The following is a 20,169-nucleotide window of genomic DNA, read 5'->3' as shown; positions in this document are numbered from 1 at the left end:
ATGGTGAAGTATGTAACATAAAATTGCATGTGTACCCTCCATTAAGCTAAGAAATAAAACATTGCAAATATAGTTTTAGGTTCTGTGTGCATTGTTCTCTGGTCACGCCCTCTCACTCACCTCCCAGATCTCCTTGTTACCAATATACTGCAGGTGATGTTTATTTGCACACTGTTATTTATATCATAGTTAGATCGTATGGGTCCCCAAATGAAAATATAATATTTGGCTTCATTGATAACTGATATCATATGGTATCTAATTTTCTGCAACTTGTTTTTCTCCCTCAACATTTTGCTTGTTAGGTTATTTCCTGCCGGTACTTATAGTATAATAATAGTGGGATTAGGATATATTGTATTATTATTCACTTTTGCATAATATTTAAATATACTAAATTGAGCTCATCTGTTCTCCCTTTGATAGGCTTTTAGGTTACTTCTAATTTTTTACTTTTACAAATAACAGTACTGGAAACACTCTTGTACCTGTTTCCTTGCCTTCACTTGTAAGAGTTTCTCTAAAGTACATGCCTAGGAATGGAATTTCTGGGTTGTGGGGTATATGTACCTTAAACTCTATCCATCTTGTCAAATTTCCTTCCAAAGTTTTTATACCTATTTACGTTCTCATTGATGGCATGGAAGAGTTTCCGTGGCTCCACGTCCTTTCCAGCTCTTCTTGTCAGATGGTTTGCCTATCTGATGGGTGTGAAACGGTGTCTTACTGAGGCTTACTTTTGCATTTTCCTCAGACTGAGCTTCTTTTCATATATTTATTGGATATCTGGGTTTTTGCTTATGTCTATTTTTTAATTTTTCTACTATTAACACATATTACTTTCTTAATAAAAATAATAGTAAAGGTAAAAGGCAAATAGAATGTTAGCTTTCTCTCCCACCCCCAAACTTTCTCCCTGCCACCCCCAAGTCTGTGAGCCTTATCAAACCATCACACCTTCCCTGACCTGTGCTCTGCCTGGCTTTCATTTGGGCCTCTGTTTATGCATTTCCCTCTGCTTGACTGAGCCTCCAAAAGCTCTTTCAAAGTGCCCCTTCTTAGTAATCCTGTAGACCTGCTCCTTTAACATATGAGGCACAATGTATTGAAATGACTTACTTTCAAAAGCTCTTTCAAAGTGCCCCTTCTTAGTAATCCTGTAGACCTGCTCCTTTAACATATGAGGCACAATGTATTGAAATGACTTACTTTCAGAATTCTTCCATTCTTGCCGTTCCCACCTCCCCGCAGTGGAATTGCATTTCCCGGCATCAGGGGTCAAATATAACTAGTTTTTTCATTCCCAGAGCTCATCATAGCACTGGACGTGAGTGGAATTTAACCCTACGGAGAATTTACTAAGATCCTAGGGAAAAAAGTGTGCCAGCTCCACAGTTGCTTCTTCGTGGCTCAGCAAGGAATCCATGAGCAGTGGCCATTTAGTGATGCTACCGAAAAGGGTAACGCCAAGTAGTTAGCTATTCATAGAACTAAGTTTGGTCCAGGGCAGTGGTTCTCAGACCTGGCTACACGTTAAAATCATCTGGAAGCTTTTAAAAATACTCACGTCTGAGTTCCACCTCCAGAGATTCACATTTCATCGGTCACGGGTACACGTTGGAAATGGAAGTCTCAAAAGATTCCCCCGGGTGATTCTAATGTGACCACAGTTTAAAAAACAAAACAAAACAAAAACAGCTGTTGTTGTCCGGGCACATGATTAGAACTGGCTACAGGAGAGGCTATCTGGAGCTGCCATAACCAAGGAACGGCCAGACTGCAGGCGCTGGAAACGCCCAGAGCGGGTGCAGCCGTGACCAGCAGCAGGCGAGGCGGAGGAATCGCGTGGGAGATCCACCGCCATCGCGGGAACTGCTGCCACCAGGTGGTCAGACCCCGTTCCCGTGCCATCGCCTCTAGTTGCAGGCAGAAACGCAAGACTGGGGAGACCACGCACCAAGCTTTCTTTCCCCCTTTCCATTCTAGGGAATGACACATAGCAATGAGGGCAGACCGGAAATCAAATGCCTTCTCTGGTCGCAGTTTATCCTGAGATGCATCTGGAGGGTTGTTTGAAACAGTAAGGAAGAATTTAAATCATAACTCGACCTTCAGCTGTCCAAAGAAAGTGAATGAGTTTGGGGAAAGTGAAGTACATCTAATGCAGGTTAAATTTAACCTTTAACACAGTTCTTCAATAAATTCATCTAGTAGTTTACCTACAGTTTATGGTAAAATTCTTTTCAAAGAAATACTTTGTTATAGGGCCCGGTTTTAAGAACAATGACGTTAAACATGAAATATTGTATTCAATATCTCTAGGCCATGTGGTAATCTTCTAGCCTCCACCTGCGTGCTCACCTGACAGATGGAAGGGGACGGGGTGCGCTCTGTGATGAGTAAAGCGGCAGTCACCGCGTGTCCTCCTCATATACTGCTGAGTAAGCACTCCGAAACCGGACCGGCCGAAAACAGCAGCGTGTTATTACTCTCTGGGTTCTGGGGGTTGAATGAGCTCACCTGGGTGGTTCTCATTTGGTGTCTCTTGGTCTTCAGTCAGCTGGAAGCTAGGGCGGGAGCTTGAAAGCCCGACTGGGCTGGATGTTCAGGGGGCTCACTCACAGGCTCGCAAATGCTGCTGGCTCTCAGGAGGGAGCGCCGCGGGGGCTGTTGATAGAAATAGGACCCAGGGGCGCCTGGGTGGCTCAGTCGTTAAGCGTCTGCCTTCGGCTCAGGTCAGATGGATCAAACGCCGCATGGGGCTCCCAGCTTGGCGGGAAGCCTGCTTCTCTCCCTCTCCCGCTTCCCTTGCTTGTGTTTCCTCTCTCGCTCTCTGTCAAAAAATAAATAAAATCTTAAAAAAAAAAAAAAAAAAAGAAAGAAAGAAAGAAAGAAAGAAATACCGACCCACGGCCTCTCCAGGTGACTCAGTCTTCCTACAGCGTGGTGGCTGAGTTCTGTCCTAAGACCAAGTGTACCAAGAGGTGGAGAACTGAAGCTGCCAGTACTGTTTAGACTGGGTTTGGAGTTCTCAGAGTGTCACTTTTGCCTCATTCTAGTGGTCAAAACAGTTACAGTGTCCACCCAGTTTCAACAGTAAACAGACAAGGTCACATTGCAAGTGAGCAGCTGACCATCTTGGAAACACACTCTACCACACAACAGCTCTGTTTGTAAATTTTTACCTCAGTTAGTAATTTGACCAAAAAAAGTCATAGAATTATGGCAGTGTTCAATATGAATGGTGAAATACATTGATTAAGACCGTATGTGAATTGTAACGTGATGAGTTGCCTTCACGTTGTTATGAAATCAGGAACAATAACTCTTAGGCTTCAGAATTATATCTTGGGATCAGTTTTTACAAGTGAATCTCATAGATATTTCATTTATTTAATGAAATCTTAGAAATTAATTTCTTTTCAGTAACATTATTTAAGAAATTATGCTTATTATTAGCCATTAAATGTTCAGTATAATATCTGGCACATTATGATGGCTGCATTATCTTTTTATGTGGGAATTGGGAAATTTGAAATGTTTGGTGGGAAATTTAACTTACTGCAAATATACTATTTTTTAAAGATGAACTAGTAAGTATAAACTGATTTATCCTCATGTCTCTAGACTCTTATGAAGTTATGGAATGGCCTCAAATATATCTTTTTTGGATGAAATATATTTATACACATATATTTTTGGAGATATGTCTTCTTGGTATGTAAGAACAAATTTGTTGGATTTATTAGGCCAATAATTGCTCCAGTAGTCAACTGACTAGTGCTCTGGTATTTGATAATTGATGGGAAGCTACAAAATTCCCACATAACTTTTGTGTTGTGATAAGGCTGCAAAATGAAATCTGTAATTGTTCAATGGACATTCCTACTTGCCACATTTTTCTGTCGAAAGAAAAAAAATAATGTAACTAAACTCTATACTCTTTTTTCCCACACCCTCTCTATTTTGTTAATCCTGATGACTTGAAGACATTTTTGTCAGTATGAGGGGATGGGAATAGCATTTTGGCTATGAAAATGTCAAATGAATGTGGTTAAAAAATGGCAGTTTATGAGACAAGTGGTTAGTCTCTGAAGTATTTGGAATAATCTGGGGATTGGGAGTAGATAGGTTAAGAAATCTTTCGGTAGATGGCAAAAACAAAGACATGTTTAAAAACAAATCCATTTGTAAGATCTAGGTGGGCACTGAAGGAAGTAGAGGGCCAACCATAAAAACAATGAAATGGGAAATACCTTGGCTTCCACACCCTTTTTTACTCCACTGATTTCTCATTTCCTTCTCTAGCATAAATAAGCTTCAAACCTTAGTGAAGAGCTTTCATTGTCATCCCATGCAATGGATCTTCCTACGTGGGGCACCTTTGGGAATACCTAAAAGCAAGATGCCGTATAGATGTACATTCAGTGGCATTACTATTCCTTCCTATTTTCAGAAAAGAAGAGAGAGAAACAAACATATTAGCAACAGGCAACATCCGAAGAGCTAATAAGAAAAAATACTAAAATTAAAAGTTTGATGAACTAGTGAATTGGCAGAGATGGACATCTTCCAATCAATTTAAATTGGGCTGAATTAGAAAAATATTAACAGGTTTTAAAAATTTCTAACTTTTTGAGAATATCAAAGGAATTTTATTCCTTAGCGTATTCAAGGGTATATAAATACATTAAAAATTTTAAATTATTATTGGTTTTAATAATACCTTGATTGAGATATAGTTCATATACCATATAATTCACCTATTTAAACTTTACAATTAAATGCTTTTTGACATATTCACAAAGTTGTGCAACCTTCACTATCATCAAATTTAAAATATTTTCACCACCCTTCCATCCAAAACTCTTACCCATTAGCAGTTATTCCCTTCCCCTGGATCTCCTTTCACAGCCATAGGCCACCACTGATCTACTTAGTCTTTATAGCTTTGTCTATTATGGACATTTCCTATAACTAGAGTCATACAATACAATCTTTCAGCATAATACTATTTCCAAGGCTCATCTATGTTGAGGGATGTGTCAAAACTTCATTACTCTTTATTATTGTCAAATAATATTCCATTTTATATATATATATATATATATATATATATATATATATATATATATATATATATTACATTGTATTTTATCCATTCATGAGTTAATGTATATGTGGTTCTTTCTAGTCTTGGGTCATTGTGAATATTGCTGCTATGAACATTCATGTACAAACTTTTGTATGAACATATGTTTTCACTTCTCCTAGGTATGTTCCTAGAAGTGGAATTGCTGGGTCATATGATAATTATATCAAGTCCTATGTTATTGCTGTTGCAGGTGGATATCGGACTAAAAAAAAGTTCAAAGTTGGTAACTTGGGTAAGGTGAGTGGATAGTAAATACTTCTAGTGTCAGTGATGCCTGGAGAGGCACAAATAGTTAACACACATGGTGATATATAGGATAAGAGAGTGCCCATAATATGTGAAGGGAAATTCTGGAACTCAAAGTATTTCTGCCAGCTAAATCTTAACCTCCTGCTTCAATAGACAAGTTTTTGGTTTTGTTTTGTTTAGTTTTTTTTTTTTCCTTTGGGAGCATGAGAAAAGTATGAGGATTGTATGTCCACGTAAGTTTAGGGCAAATGTCAAGGCTCTTTTTAAAAAAGCAACTAAGTTCATTCATTTATTCATTCATTCTCTCATTGCTATAGTCACAAGCACTTATTATATGGCAAGTCCTTTTCTAGATGAATGGGATACATCATTGAGCAAAACAGACAAGTATGCCTGTCCCCATGGAGCTTACTTACATACTAGCAGAGACCGGATATACGTGTTATGCATGCATTCCCCCCAAACGATGGGTTGGAAAAACAACATAGTTTATGCAAACTAGTAAAAACAAAACAAATAAAAGCCTCTAATCAAGTATTCAGTTGTGTATTATATTAAAATTAAAAGTGACTCATCTTCTGATGTTCCCCTGCTATTGTTTCTCAGCAATGTTTGCTTCTTTACATTGAATATGCCTTTAGAAATATGAACCATTATTCCTTGGTTCTCTGGTTATAAAATACCAATTTTAGGAGGCCACCAATTATAGGAGGTCACTAATTATAAAATACACCATTCAAATACTAATTATTTTAGCAAAAATATATCAATAAAAGAGATACTACCAGAGTAAATGTCCACACTGATTATAAGACACACTTCAGGGGTAAAATCCACTTAGATTTCAATAAATGGTATATGTGTAAGCTGAATACACTCATGTTCTTCACACTAATAGTGTAGGGAAAGTCTGTTCCCTTGCTAGAGTCATTCCAAATTTTCTATATTTTATTGTTGATTACTTCAAGCAATCATAGCCTCCTACCTGTTAGTAGACATACTTAAAACTTACTGGCCACTTTCTACTGGAAGCTATGGCTTTCTAATTGTTACTTAGGCTGCACCTAGGACCTACTGACTTCCTCTAGAAAGCTCTTTTTTTTTAATCTCCTTGGCTTTCTGGGGCTCAGTGTCCTAACCCGCTATCTCTCAGAAGTCAAAGGGGGTAATTATCACTACTTTGTAATGTCGTTTAAGACCCTTCTTCGATTCAAGTTCATTATATTGGGGCCTAGAAAAAGAAGTCCGAACTGTAGTTAGTTTTTAAAATATGAATTTTCCTAACTTCCATATATGAAGGGTTTTTTTTTTTTTTAAAGATTTTATTTATTTGTCAGAGAGAGAGAGCACAAGCAGGGAGAGTGGCAGGCAGAGGGAGAAGCAGATTCCCCACTGAGCAAGCACCCCCATGTGGGATTTATCCCGGGACCCTGGGATCATGACCTGAGCCGAAGGCAGATGCTTAACCGACTGAGCCACCCAGGTGCCCCTACCATATATGACGATTTATATTTATTTAAAAAACCAGAAAATGCAATCATGTAACTTATTCTTCTCTAATTCTATGTGTATTTTGTATAGCAAGATATTATGAGCAATTACCTTATTTATCTTACTAGGTCGTTAGCATTTTATTGTATGAAAATATAAAATACTAATTAATAAATACTTAGGTTATTTCCATTTTGTTATTGTTGTAATATTGCTACAATGAACATCTTTTATACAAGCGTATCTGTAAAGACGTGTGTGTGTGTATGTATCTTTGAACACTAATGTGAGTGTATCAGTTAGATAAATAAATAAATTTATTTGTTAAATAAATCCCTAGAGGTGGATCTGTTTGGTCAATAAATACAGATATTCAAAATTTTGATATTTTTGGCCAAACTATTTCCCGTATAACTCTGATAACAATTCCAAAGTCCTTGGTTGGAAGTCATAGACATGGCTTCTTGCTTTGAAATATTTTGCCAGGGACACTGCACAAGGTGAAAAAATATTTAAATGTGCTTTCTTGGAATAGTAGTATATTGATGAAAAAATCATGGAGAATGGGTAACTTTGGTTTAGTGATTTGGGACATCAAAAAAAAAAAGCATTCGATTGGAATTGTTTCCTATGTGTCTGTGTCTCTAAGACTAAAGAAATGTTACTGTCATAGAAAAGTATTTGATAGGTATGGATAACAGCTAAATGGTGATTTGGGGCATGCCAATAACAATCATGAGCAAAGATTTAGAGGCCACGTTTTAGCCCTAGTCCCACTTATTGAACCTATTCTTATTATATTTTCTGCGATTGTATACTAATACAAAACTTATTATTAATTCCATCTTTTTCTATTTTCAAGTAACTCTCTAAACACGCAGATAATGGCAGAAATCAGCTTGACACAGATATCTCTGCTTTTGCAGTGCAGCATACTCATCAAGCTGACTGCTGAATTATTTCATGATAAGATAATTTTCCTTCAAGTCTTAATACTGCAGAGGTCACGTGGTCTGGTGAAATTCATGAGGGAACTGTCACTTTCAGGCTTCTAATATCAGTCACTCTTCGATCTATATTTGGTTTATGGATTCACGAAAGTGTGATAGCAGGTATTAGCTGCTCTCGGAAAGTTCTCTTGCAAGAGAGATTTATTTCCTGATTAATGATGGAAATGATCCAGTATTAATTTCAGTTTTTGATATCAACAATTTTATGTTAACATCATTCTTGCTATGTTCACCTTTCAAATTACTATGATCATTCTAATGATTAAAAAGCTATTATTTGATTTAGATTCACTCTGCAATTACCAGCTGTAGCATTTCTGACATTTCTTACTAAATTCGGGTACATGAGGTTGTACCTCAACAAAAGATTTTCCTATAGAAGCTTTTTTTTTTTTTTTTGGTAACATGCATTCAGGTAAATGAAAGCATAGAAAACTAGGGAATTAGCATTATTCATAAACGTTATCCTATCTGAATATGATTTTTGATAGGTGCAGTGGAACTTGTTTTATTGCTTTTTACCCTTGAAATTAGGATAGCTTATTCAATCTTTCGTTTGTAGTCATAGTTTTTTCAACATTTGTTTTACAACAATAGCAACTTGCCTTTTCTAATATTCTGTTTTCTAAGGTGCATTCTTAGACTTTTATATTCCGTGTTATTCATTATGATTAACGAGAATTAGAACTTTCAATTACAGCATAAGAAAAATATTCTCAACTAGTGCCCACAGAATGTAATAATCACCTTAAGAGTTCTTCCTGTTGGACATGTTCTGATGAAGTAAATCAATGAAAGTAGGAAACAATTTAAAAACTAGAAAGTACCATACAAGGCTTCATATTCCCTTTTGCTTAGTAAATTCTGTTAAGTATGAATGACAATGTTTATGAAAACTCTTGAAGTAGATCTTTGCTTACTGCATTTCATTTTTATATTCTATTGCCAGTCCCCCCCCCCCCCCAGCTTTTTGGCACTACTTTAAAATCTCTGCCAACAAAGTATCTCTTTTCTAGGCAACATTTTGTTAGGGTGAAGTCAAATTAAAAGTGTTTCTTTTGTTCTGGAAATCTGGGGACTGCAAATAACGACTACTTATGAATATCCTCAGGTCATTTGCGCTTTACCAAAATTTTAATATTGGCATTATTTCTTTTGAATTTTCGTATTCTGCTTTTAATTCATTAAATAGATGATCTACAGTGAATCTTCACTACAGGAACTTCTGGGTTAACTTCGATAGTTACTTTTCTTTACATACTGGATAATCATTGAATTGAGAATTTGAAGGTTACTTAATCAAGTTCCTTTGAGGTCAGCCTGAGTCTTGTGGTTAGATGCCCTTAAAGAAGCGAGGAACTAGATAAGGAATTGTAACATCATTGAAATCAGGAGTAGAAAGTATATTTTGGGAAGTTTGTTCTCTAATACTATCTCTGCATGACAGCAAATGAGCATGTGCCATCAATAATTATCCTTGGGTTCACTCAATGAGACCAGTGCTGGTTGATAACCCCTGAAACGTTCTCTGAATATTACTGTGAGAAATCATTACTCGATTAGAAACTGGTCTCCATACCAAATCAAAAAACCTTTACTTAAAACAAAACAAAATCTGTTATGTCGATGAGAAATTTCCATTCACAAGCAGTAAAGGAAAGGTCAAAGTTTTACTCTGTCTTATTTGAATATTCTCTGACTCCCCATATAGATTTAAAAAGAAAGTGAAAATAGCCATTTAGAGCACACCGTAGAGGGCAATTTAGAAAAAAAAAAATGCTTATTTAGTAAAGACATCTTTAATATTCAGAATTCTCTTTAGAGTTGATTTCCGAGTCCAAATCCAGAAGACATTATCCATCCTCTTACATTACACTCAGTTTATTGACTCAAAAGAATGGAATTGGAAATGATTGCAAAAGGTTCATAAACTTTAATAGATGACAAGCTGGGTTAGCTACTTAGTGTTAGAGGCAACCCTGAGAATCAGTTTGCAGCTTCTTAGTCAAGTGTTCTTTTACCAATGCTGCTTTGACTCTTTCTAGCCTTTTCCTCACATAAACCTCCCTGGCTTGTTTCACACAGTCCCCTGAATCTCCCTTTGCTTTTGTTTTTTAGCCATAATCATCTATCATTAGAAAATACACTTAATGTTAAGTTCCTCATGATGCTACTAAGCTCATTTTTTCCTTTTTAAAAAACTTTACAAATACTGACACCATAAACTCAAGTATCTTCTTTCTTTAATCTAAGTGATATTCTAATAATTTTGTGATCCTGAACTTGCTCTACATCGCTTTTTCTTTTAGGGAGCTTGAAACAAATACAGGAATATGATTTAATAATTTTGAGTATAGAATATTTCACTCTTCTCCTTTTCTTTGTAAAATATGTATACAAAAGTTAATAAACAGCCCCATATGGATGTTTATGGTAACAAAGACTATGTGACATATATTTCTATTTCTATAAACAAAGACTATGTGACATATATTTCTATTTCTATATTTCTATAAACCTAGAGTATACTCTGGTTTATAGATTTTCTTTTTAATTTTGCTGTTCTCCATGGACAACAGTATGTCACAGATTTTTATTTCTTTTAAATCACATTTCCTTCTACCAAAATTTTCACTTATTCTATAGTTTGTGCTTTTTCAAAGCAGCACTCCACCGAGAAAGCCTTCCTTCTACTTTATGGAAATCCAGTTTTCTTGCCAAGTGCTGCATTAACCTTTACAGAAATCATACTGCCGTGGACTCTTCTGGTGATTCTTTCCTCTGCTCAGCCTCCTCTCAGAATCTATGTGCCCAGTTTCTACTGTGTTCATTTGTGCAGCTGGTAATGTTGCTTTATACACATACTTTTTCTTTAGATCTGTAGGAACACCTCATGTGGATTCCATCTCTTCAACTAGATTATAAACTTTAAGTTGAAGAGTCACATTGTTATATTAATTTCTCTAGATCTTTTCTCCATATCCACCCTCCTGTTCCTTGTTTCATTACTCAAAGACATTTGACTCATCAGTTCATTAAAATGTAACTAGGATTTTCTCATTGTAGATCACTGTATTTTGTTATTCCAGCAGACAATGAAGGCCAGTTCCAGATTTGGGGTAAATGTCTAAGACTAGAAAGAAACCATTGAGATGAGCTAAAATGAATTATATAAAATATTGATCAATAAATATATAGAAACTCTATCATTTCATTTCCCTGATATTCAATAAGATACTACAGATTATTACTTTTAAAGAAAATATATGTTACATACAATGTATGCTACAAAATATACAGTTGCTCTTAGTTTTCAATGTATGGTGTTATTTCATTTTACATATTCAGTGTCAGTAGCAGTATCACAGCAGAAATAAAAAAAAAAAAAGGCAGTTTGCAGCGGTGTCTCATCAGGGCACAGGGAGCCTCAACTGCAGCACCTGGCCTTGGTCTTGGCCAGTTCGTGTGGGCGAGGCTGCGAAAAGGTGCCTGGCCCCGTTTGCAGGTGTGGCAGAACCAAGTGCCCTCCTCTTTAACACGCTCAGTTTCATCAGCCTCTTACCAACCTCAAGAAAGTTGCCCACTCATTAAAAGAAAAGTTACAGTTGTCAGAAGGCAAGTTTTAAATATTTTATATTTTATTACATTTTACCACATTAATTTGCTTTTAAAGGCAGTAGTGAACATTCCTAGGTACTATTAAGTCAGTTGTGGTCTATTAAACAGCTTGTGGGTGCAATTGGCCCAGGTTTGAGACTAATTTTTACTGACATCACCAACTGAATGGTAAGATAAATAATGAAGAGAGATTTTAAAATTTTACCTAACTTACGATCTAATGGCGTAACCACACTGATTACTACATATTGATTTATAAATAATTTTATGCATTTTATTAAACAATTAACAGCACATGTTCTATGTAGGACGATCTATTTGCTTGAGTGTGCTTGGAAAACATTAATATTTAAAATTTAGTATTAATGTTCCTAAGGCATGCATTAAATTGGACCCTTGTTAATTCCCTAAATAACAGCATAGAAGACATTGAATAATTAAAAACTAAATGTAGAATCAAGAAAATTATATTTTTATTTTGTGTTATCTGACAAAAATGACAAGTAAAAATATTTATGAAGAATAAATCCTTATGGTTATTGATTTTTATTTAATTAAAAGGAAATCATTTAAATTAAAACTATTTAAATGCATTGTACTCTATAGCAAAGTTTTTATTTATCTAGCTCATTTGTAACAAATGTTCCAAAGAGGTGTATACAGTTTGCATCTTAAAATACATATATTTATACATAGGGAATATAAGAAAAGGAGTAAAAACAAGATAAAAATTGTATTGCCTATACGATCAAATTTCCTATTAATTATGGTAGGAAAAGGTTAGTGTTAGGTTGTATAGATAATAAAATTTTCACAGCAAAAACTTAGTTTTTCTTAGTCTTCATAGTCCAGTGCTAATGATGATAACTTTGTTCCAGATAAAATAGAGTTGTTTTTACATTTGAAATATGTATTTTAAAATATTGTAATCTAATGCACTATTAAAATAAGTTATTTTCCACATAGCATCCAGGACTTAGGAGTGTACTTGGTGAAATATATTCTAGCATACCTCGAGTAAGATTTCCCTAGAGAACCAAATAAATCTTCTGAAAAGACATCACACTCCCGTTGTTGTCTCCACTTTCCTGATTTTCTGTATTGTTAAAATCCCTATAGAGAAAGTCATCAATGTTGGCTGGGTAGATACTCCCGTAATTCCTCTTCCCATGCTGATAGAGCAATCATGCTGGGAGATGTCGGGCCTCCACTGTTTCTCCATCCCTGGGTCTGGTGGAAGTGAAAGTTGTCCTCAGTGTATGTAAGTAGAAGCTAAATTCATTTTATTTGCAGGCAGGTGAAAATGGCCTCTGATGAAGGCCAATATAAGATAGAGATGACTTTCTGACAGAACTTCATCATCTGTGCTGTTTGAAAAATACTGCTTCGCAAAAAATGCAGAAGTGACACCAATAGACGGGACTCCAGAGACCACCTGAAACTCCTCTTTCTCATGAACACTGATGCCTTTTGACCATCTAGAAGGGTATCTTCAGTTGTTGTAACAGACACCAATTATCTGGTTATACTGGTTTTTCTAACAGTATGAAATAGATTTCTCAGTCAGTAGACTGATTGAATCTAAAATACTGTAGAAGTCAATTTTGAACACCAGTGATCTGCTTGAGCAGTAAATCATCCTCTTTTTACAACAGTGTTAAGTCACTGTACTAAATAGTTAGAACTACTAATATTAAAAAAAAAAAAACCACTAATTGGAGCTAAAAAATTACAATACAGTAAGTATGAAAATAAGCAGGGTTGTTTTTTTTTTTTTAAAGATTTTATTTATTTATTTGAGAGAGAGAGAAAGAGCACAAGCGGAGGGAAGGGCAGAGGGAGATGCAAGCTCCCCACTGAACGCGATGCCCAACATGGGGCTCAATCCCAGGACCCCAAGATCATGACCTGAGCTAAAATTGAGTCAGATGCTTAACCGATTGAACCACCCAGGCACCCCTGAAGATGAACAATTTATAACATTAGTCTTTCACATTTTTTTTATCTTGGAAAAAACACTTCAGAATTTGCCATTAAAATCTCATGATTAATGACAAAAGGATTACAGATGGATACATCACAAAAGGATTAAATCCTTCATAGACATGTAGAACAAATGAAAACCATTGGTTCAATTTCTGTATTCTACACCTAGGTAAATGTGTAGAAAAATACACATTTGTTTTTCATAGTTAAAAAAAGCCACAAGAAAGAAAATAATCTGTGAAAGTTTATAATAACTGTTGATTAAACATAAAGGAATATTTAATAGATTATTCCTATGTCTTGAATGTACTACTTAGTGATTAAGATATTATCTACAAAATGACCTGCAGCATTGTACAAAAATTTCTTGGAGAAATAAAGAAACAACTACTACAAATCTTTATACTTAGGTGGTATTTGGTTTTGGAGTTTGTAACACTTCAGGACAAGACATGTGACGACCAGGAGAGAGAGAGAGCGAGAGACAGAGAGAGGGAGAGAAACAGAGTGGAGACAGAGAGGGAGAGAGAGAGCAAGAGCGAGTGAGAGAGAAAGAGATATGAGAGGTACAGGAGTTTAATTCATTTTTTAATCTTGAGGAATTAATTCCATCATTTCTCTCAACCTTGTCTTTTTGACCACTGTTACACCTGTAAGTGACTTATATACTCTGTTTGCCCCCACAGTCTTATCACCACCCTACTTTGTGCTTGCTTTCTCTCTTTCTTTCTTTCTTCTTTCTTTCTTTCTTTCTTTCTTTCTTTCTTTCTTTCAAGATTTTATTTATTTATTTGACAGAGAGAGAGAGAGAAAACAAGCAAGGGGGGCTGGCAGGCAGAGGAAGAGGGAGAAGGAGAGAGAGAAGCAGGCTCCCTGCAGAGCAGGTGGAGCCTGAGATGTGGGACTCGATCCCAGGGCCCTGGGATCATGACCTGAGCAGAAGGCAGTCACTTAACCAACTGAGCCACCCAGGTGCCTGTGCCTTCTTTCTTTGAAAATCTCATATTTTCCTGGCTTTCTCACTCTTTTATTCCACCCTAAACTTGCCCAGTTGTTCCTAAGCCCCACTCAGCTTCTACCTCTGTTCCTCTCAGGATGCTTTGAAATTCAATAAGCACCTAGACTCTTGCTTTTTCACATTTTACAGTATGCCTATTTCAAATTTCACATAAGAAGCAATAAGACAGAGTTTGTTGCTTTCCTCCTTCTAATCCTTGATCCATATTGCTGCTTATAGTAATATTTCTGAGATGCAAAATTACTCCTTTGCTTAGTATTGTCCATGGCTCCCAATATTCATCAGGGTTAAAACCTAAACTCCTTACTATGACTTTGGAGACTTTTAAATGACCTTGGAATCATTCACTCAACAAATACTTATTGAGCACCTACTATGTCTAGTCACTGTTCCTAGTGCTTGGAACACACCCGTGAACAGAACAGGGAAAGATCTCTGCCCTCATGGAGATTATGTTCTGGTGATGGGAGAGAGATAGGAAATGATAAATATAATATGTAAGTAACTTTCCCAGCAAATTAGAAGATGATAGATGCTATAGGAAAAAAAGGAGGTCAGAACTTCTGGGAGTGGCTAAGGCGGGCTGAGTCTCCATGGAACAGTTAGGATCAGCCTTCCAAGCTTTGAGTGCATGTCCCCACCAAGGCACCCTAACTTCCCAACATACTTCACTATCTTCCTTTTCGTGAACAGCCCTTGTTCTGTCACTTATTAGGACGTTGGTCTAACACAAAGTGTCCAGTTTCCATGGGAGCCCTTTCTTTGCTTAGCCCATTTCTGTTTTTGATTCCACGTTCTGGTATGGCATCATTCCCTGCTCCAGTCTCCCCGATTACCCCTCTCCTCCCAGATAGAGTTGGTTGTCCCTCTTCTTTATCCATCTATATCACAGTTTTCTTTTCTTTTCTTTCTTTTTTTTTTTAAAGATTTTATTTATTTAAGTGACAGAGAGACAGCCAGTGAGAGAGGGAACACAGCAGGGGAGTGGGAGAGGAAGAAGCAGGCTCCTAGCGGAGGAGCCTGATGTGGGACTCAATCCCAGAACACCGGGATCACGCCCTGAGCCGAAGGCAGACGCTTAACGACTGCACTACCCAGGCGCCCCTATATCACAGTTTTCTGCAATTACTTATTTACTTTTATATTTATGATGATGATGATTTGCTGGGTTATGCTATAGCAACAAAACCACCTACATTTTAGTGGTCTATTTTTCATTCTCACATTTTGGTTACAGCAACTGCAGGAAAAACTGTGGCTCTGATCCATGAGTTCCCTTCATTCCAGGAGGAACCTACATTTGGGACATGTCTTTTTCACGGCAGGGGGAAAAAAGGAATAGTCGAAATGGCAACGCCTCTTCAAACTTCTCAGGTATAGTATCCATCGGGTATGCTCACATTCTTGAAGTCAGTGGGGTGGAAAAGATTCCCAGAGAGTCCCTGCAAGTCATGTGACCATGGTTGGAAGCTAGAATCCTTTTATAGAAGCAGTAATTGTGAGCCATACAATTGACCCCACTTGGGTATCTCACACAGTGGACTCTGCGTACCATGAGATCAAGTTCTGCGGCTTTCATCACCAAACGTATTTCCTAGTACACCAAAGCAGCTTGACAAAACTTCATAAGAAGTGAAATCAGAAAAAGAGGATAGGAACTAACATTTAGTGTCATTGTCCTAGGCACCACCACACTTTATTACTTCCATGTTACAGACTAGGCAAATGAGACTCACACATAAAATAATTTGTGCATGGCAACAGTTCTGAAACGAGGGATCCAACCTGTGTGACTCTGCAGCTGCTCTCTACTTCACCATCCTGTCCCTGTAGACATCTATAAGCTACCGCTCTTATGCAGTGATTTCTTAATATGAAAATAAAGAAAAGAGACAGATACGATTGTGCTATGAAGAGTGATTCTATTTCTGCACCGTATCTTGCATTTCACCTATTCTTATCATAACTCCCACCATTTTTCTATTTCAGGCATTTATTACATCCCATTTAGAGTTCCATAATAACTTCTTAATTATTCTCCTCTCTCTCTAGGTTCCATTCTACACCCAAATAATGTTCCCAAAGCTTATCTTGCAGCATGTCATTCTTCCGTCTGAAACTGTTTCAAGGTTTCTAATGATCTGTACTACAAACTTGAGTTTGTGCTCTTAACCGACATGGTCTCGCTGTTCTTCCTCAAATCCCTCTGCTGAACTAGTGACGTGTTTAGGATCTCATCTTCACTTTTTCAAATATAAACTTTGCTTTCTCTGCTCACTCCACCTGGAATAACCCTCCTTTTGCCTTCATTTATAGAAATGTTTTTCAACTTGAAGTCAAATGCTGTTCATTCAATTAATATCCCTCAGGTCCCCACCTGAAAGACGTCTTTCCCTCCTATGTTTCCATGGCGCTTAATAGCTGAAGGCAACTGAAGTTATTACAGATGTTGAAAGTGGATGCCGATATGACAACTATCTTCAGATATTTGAAGGGTGGTCAGCTGGAAGAAGGATGGGCTTACTCTCTGAAGCTCTAAAGGGAAGAAGACAGACAAGCATAGATACATTATAGGGGAATAGGTTGCAGCAACTTCAGTATCAGCCTCAAGTGTTGAAGCAAAATCTGGATGCTCATTGATTGTGAATCTTATAGGATTTATGATTCAAACATCATCGTTCATCTTATAATAGTTTGTGTACATGGTGTTTTCTCTACTAAACTTGAGTTGTTTAAGAATAAGGACTTTGGTCTTGTTTATATTTGGGCCTCTCATCCTATTTATTGGATTGGCTTTGTTATGCAAACAGGCTATGGACATACATATCACTAGGATCACATGGTATAGCTATAAAATAAATTTTATTAAGAGAAAAAGCTGCAAGCAAAAAAGGAGCGGAGTGCCTATGATCCTCCAAATTCTCACAACCCCAACAGAGGTGGGTTTTAGATTGAGCCTCACTTGGCTGCATGCATCCCGCTGAAGGGGCTTTAGAGATGGAATGTGTTCTATTCAAATGTAAATTCCCTGCTGGAGGAATTGGCCTCAGGAAAGGAAGAGCCTCCGGATCTCAGCCTCTGATACCAACCTGTTTTCTCACTGAGCTAATTTTTTGCTAAATTATCAAAAGGGAGGGACAGATGAACATTGGGAAGGGGAGGGGAAAAAAAAAGACAAAAACAGAGAGGGAGGAAAACCGTAAGAGACTCTTAACTACAGGGAACAAACTGAAGGTTGCTGGAGGGGAGGGGAGTTGGGGGGGATGGGGTACCTGGGTGATGGGCATTAAAGAAGCACTTGAAGTAATGGGCACTGGGTATTTTATGCAACCGATGAGTCACTAAATTCTCCCTCTGAAACTAATAACAGAATATAGGTTAATTAAATTGAATTTAAATAAAAAATTTTTTAAAAAGGGAGAGAATGAATCACCAAGACACTCAGATCTGTTTCTTCTGCTTGCAATGCCTTTGCATGAAGACAATACTCCCTAACAGTGGTAATAAAAGAGAAAGAAGGTAAATGGATCTCTTCCATTTTCATATATTTATTTGGCATAAGAAAAGAGTAGAAAATGGAAAGCAACCTTTGAACTTTTGTATCCAGTTATAACATCATCCACTGTAAGAAATGGGACTCAATGGGGGCGCCTGGGTAGCTCAGTGTTGGTTAAGAGTCTGACTTTTGGTTTCAGCTGAGGTCATGATCTCAGGGTCAAGAGATCAATCCTCCCCCACCCCCCACCCCACCCCAGTGTGGGCTCTGTTTCCACACTGAGTGTGGAGCCTGCTTCGGATTCTCTCTCCCTCTCCTCTGCTCCTCCCCTTGTGCTCGCTCTTCTAAAAAAAAAAAAAAGAAAGAAACTCGTATCAATAACTAGCTCAATATCACTACAGAGAAAAAGGAAATGTAAAAGACTGGGAAGAAGGGCACTAACAGAGTAGCTGGGGTGGTTGGAGGACTGGGCATGGCAGGTGCAGAAACCCAGGAGGACTGGGCATGGCAGGTGCAGAAACCCAGGCAGGAGCAGAGAAACAGAAACAGAAAGCTGGGAGAGGGCTGAGGGTAAGAACAGGCTGGTTGGCACCGATCAAGGGTACAACAGGGACGGAGCTTGAAAACATTATGCCAAGTGCAAGAAGCCACACACAAAAGGCCACATATTGCATGATTTCATTCATGTGAAATATCCATCATATGTAAATCCATTGAGGCAGAAAGCAGATGAGTGGTTGCCAGGGGCTGAGGAAAGGGGAGAGTAGGGAGTAACTGCTTAAATGGGTATGGGGATGCCTAATGCTGTCAGTGTGATTAATATATTTTGGAACACGATAGGGGTGATAGTACAACATTGTGAATGTACTAAATGCCAGTGAGTTGTACACTTTATAATGGTTAATGGTTGATTTTACCTCAATTACAAAGAAGAACAGACTCGTTGAGACCACTCTGGGAGGAATGGAATTGCAATTGTTTTTTCTTCCTTTTTTTTTTTTCCTTCACTTGTCCAAGGTTACATTTTTTTTTAGTTCAGCCAAATTTAGGTCATACACCTTCCTTCTTGTTGTATGGAGGCAACGTAAGAAAGTATCCTCCCTTGAGGCTTCTAGTGGGAGGGCTCCAGGATTTCATGGACCATCAAGATTACAGAAAATGAGGAAGATGTAATTTTCCAAAAGTAATAACGATGTTGTTAGGAAGGGGCATACACATATTGGGCATACACAATATCCCTAAAATATCCCTATTGAAAGCAAAAAAAAAAAAAATCTGTTAATCAGGCATAAAATTATCTTTGTAAGCAAAAGTAGTAAGATGTCTTGAAAGACCAAACAAGAATCCTCTGGCACATTTACTACTATTTTTAGAATTCAACCTTTTCTTTAAAAATACTTGTGGTTGCTTTGTATGTAGAAAAAATGCTTTGAAATATACAAATAGTTAAAATTCTGTTCCCTTTGAGGGCATATTGTGCAGAATTCAGAGGATAAATGGAGCTGGCATACAGACCCTTTGAAGTCACCTGGAATGCAACACATATTTTGAAAATGGTAAGGGAGAAGAGACATCACAACTAGTTCTCCACTTTGCATTAATCAGAGTTCTTAGGATTCTTTATTGGATTATGTTTTTGTGAAAACTTGGGAATTTAGATGAATTTCCTTGAGGTGTTTGACAGGTCTGAAGAGGAATTATTGAGACACAACAACGGTAAGCTGACATTTGATTTTTAGAATACAAGGAGTAGAAGGAATGTACTTGCAGTTTGTGTCTGCGTCTGTTCCTATATCCAATATGTACGGTGTGCGTGATACTTGTTCTCTGTGGCAACTGAGAAAAGTTGCACTGGAGAAAGCATTTAAACGTGCAACATTGAATATAATCAGACCTTGATGTATTAAGGAAAAAGCTTAGTTAGTCAAGATTCTTCTTTGTGATGGGTTTTTATCTCAGTAGGAATTTACCTGAAACATAGATGACCTGTATTGTACACTTTATACTATAAGAAAATACCAGGCAAATATTCATTCAAATAGGAAGGAATGAACTTCAATATAATTTTTTTCTTTTTCTTTTTACTGGCATACAGGTCAGAAAATGTACAGACTTGGATATAATATAACAAAACAGAAAGATCTCT

At 37.2% G+C, this 20,169-nt stretch overlaps 2 long non-coding RNA genes across 8 annotated transcripts in view; both read right to left on the bottom strand.

Annotated features, from left to right (window-relative positions):
• Nucleotides 1–3,150, bottom strand: part of LOC113263109 (uncharacterized) — a 45,148-nt gene extending 41,998 nt beyond the window's left edge. For 5 of the 7 annotated variants that reach the window (XR_008956388.1, XR_006410606.3, XR_008956389.1 and 2 more), the window contains exons 1-2: nucleotides 2,908–3,150; nucleotides 1,568–2,833 (exon numbers count right to left, since the gene is read on the bottom strand). This is a non-coding gene — a long non-coding RNA (uncharacterized LOC113263109). The remainder of the gene's footprint in view (nucleotides 1–1,567; nucleotides 2,834–2,907) is intronic. The other 2 variants (XR_007188170.2, XR_008956387.1) reach the window with 1 other exon arrangement.
• A 10,658-nt stretch (nucleotides 3,151–13,808) lies between these two features.
• Nucleotides 13,809–20,169, bottom strand: part of LOC113263098 (uncharacterized) — a 62,273-nt gene continuing 55,912 nt past the window's right edge. Inside the window, exons 6-7 of the long non-coding RNA XR_008956317.1 lie at nucleotides 18,941–19,272; nucleotides 13,809–17,062 (exon numbers count right to left, since the gene is read on the bottom strand). This is a non-coding gene — a long non-coding RNA (uncharacterized LOC113263098). The remainder of the gene's footprint in view (nucleotides 17,063–18,940; nucleotides 19,273–20,169) is intronic.

The sequence above is a fragment of the Ursus arctos genome, unplaced genomic scaffold, assembly GCF_023065955.2.
Source record: "Ursus arctos isolate Adak ecotype North America unplaced genomic scaffold, UrsArc2.0 scaffold_3, whole genome shotgun sequence".
NCBI lineage: Eukaryota > Metazoa > Chordata > Mammalia > Carnivora > Ursidae > Ursus > Ursus arctos.
The sequence above is the reverse complement of the archived record's forward strand: the minus strand, read 5'-3'. Positions and strand labels throughout refer to the sequence as shown.